The sequence below is a fragment of the Melanostigma gelatinosum genome (genome assembly GCF_949748355.1).
Source record: "Melanostigma gelatinosum genome assembly, chromosome: 6".
In the NCBI taxonomy this organism is placed as follows: Eukaryota; Metazoa; Chordata; class Actinopteri; order Perciformes; family Zoarcidae; genus Melanostigma; species Melanostigma gelatinosum.
In genome coordinates, this window is record NC_136639.1 from 19,396,329 (window position 1) to 19,398,388 (window position 2,060).

The 2,060-nt window shown below is 38.3% G+C and overlaps 1 long non-coding RNA gene across 1 annotated transcript; it reads left to right on the forward strand.

The window, feature by feature from the left end:
• Nucleotides 1–665: 665 nt before the first annotated feature.
• Nucleotides 666–1,763, forward strand: LOC306778404. The gene is made up of 3 exons (XR_013772040.1): nucleotides 666–778; nucleotides 1,137–1,320; nucleotides 1,671–1,763. It is a non-coding gene; the product is annotated as an uncharacterized lncRNA (long non-coding RNA).
• Nucleotides 1,764–2,060: the final 297 nt, after the last annotated feature.

The window sequence follows — 2,060 nt, forward strand, 5'->3', positions numbered from 1 at the left end:
GAATACGCCCAACATGTCAAACTAAAGATCTGATTGGTTGAACACGATGACAATCAACAATATCGTCCCCATTCACTTAAACTGCAAAGAGATTCAAGTGAGAGTCTGCAGGCCTAGTCTTCTACCTAGAGACACAGAGGTGAACGCTGATTGGATGAAAGCTCTACTTAAAACAAGCTGCACTGGAAGCAGAGCAACTGAGGAAGACAGTAGCGGTGCAATGAGAACATAAGATAATGGGAAAATATGTTGATAAATTAGAATACATGTAGTGTATTTATGAAAATGTTTTAAATTATAAAATAGCGATAACTTTGTGATTCTGTTTAGGCCAGCAGAGAAGGCTTTGAAGGCCCTGATAGCCCACCACTGCTGTTAACAAATACATGCAAGTGTAGAGCTTATTGTATAAAGATCTGTGCTGATCAAGCAAATGTAAAATCTGTACTCCAAATGTACCTGCAGGGCACAAATAACTGTGGGCGGCCCACCCAGATAAAGCCATTGTGTGGTTAACTTTGTTAAGAATTTGCGACCTACATTCCATGTTTTTGCAGGATTTATTTCATTCAGAAGATAAGCCACGAGTAGCGTTAATTGCCGAACAAATAGTTAATTCTTTCCTTGCTATTTTAGGGAGAGGTGTTTTTACACGGGAATACATTGCACCATCCAGTTTTGTGATGGAGTACCGTGGAATTCTGTCACGAACTACAGGTGTAGATGACACAAATAATCCCTGTGTGTTTGATTTCATCTGGAATGGAACACACTATTGGTAAATTAGCTGCTTGTTGATTTACTGAAATGGATTTCTTTTTATAGAGTTATTTGTTGTAAAAGAACAAATCAATCATCAGTTCAGATTCAGAACAAAGATGGTGTATGCTGCATGGTATACTTGTATCTATTTAGTTTAACCAGGGCCTCATCTTGTGAGTGTGAATTTCCCAAAAGTTATACAGCACAATGCGTGGGAAAATGTAAGAGTGGTGCAGTGGTATATGTGTACAAAAGGTTCCTGTTTTACATATAAACCAAGGTTGGACAACACAGAAAATATTTCTGTCATGACATTTTGAATGATTTAACCCCAGGAAAGCTTTTGAGTTTTATCTGGGCTATTTGTCTTACAGCATAGAAGAGGATGGAACACTCGGACGACTAGCAAATGATAATCACAGAAATCCCAACTGCAAAGTTAAAAAAATAATTTTCAAAGGAAGGCCACACTTGTGCCTGTTTGCTATAAAAGACATATTTCCAGGCGAGGAGATAACGTACAACTATGGGGCGTCTTCTTGGCCATGGAGATCAATGGTGAGTTTATGTTCTCATGTTCTCTAAATGATAGTGTGTGGTAACTGACGGGGCAACAGTGTTTCATTGTCTCCTGCTTTTCATTGAACTACTTGGCTGATTTATTCAGATCATATTTTATTCCCAGACATTACAATGTCCTTAAAGTCCCAGTGAAACAGAGGTGTAACTTATTTTTCTCAGTTTTCTGTTGTCATTGTGTATAAGACTAGAGTACTCTGTAGGCTAGCTGATCCACTGTAAATGTACACACCTTCATAACTGCAACGCCTCTGCCTTCACACAAGTCTTCCTCAAACTTCTCCAGAAGTTATATGACAACAGCATATATTTTCTCTGTACAATCTTAGGCACCTTGTAAAGAACCGTCTTATCCTGAACCCAAGAAAGGAGTTCCATTCTCGTCAGAAAAAGAAATGGTAAGTTCCTTTTTGTAATATCGCAGTCGCATGCTGTTTGGCTAGAATGGGGGGAAACAACACCTCCATGACACATCCGCCTACTTCCTGGGATGGGATGTATTTCATGTCTGCAGTGCACACCGCATGCTAACAGTGAAAGTGGCAGTAGGTATTTAATCAGAATAGAATTTACTAAAGTGATTCCCGGGGAGAATTTGGGTTTCATCGATACAGTTTTGCCCATTTAGAATAGAAAAGTACACAAAGACAAATTATAAGAAAATAGAAAAAAGAAATGTGCAATATACTACAACAATAAATAACATATATGGAAATAAG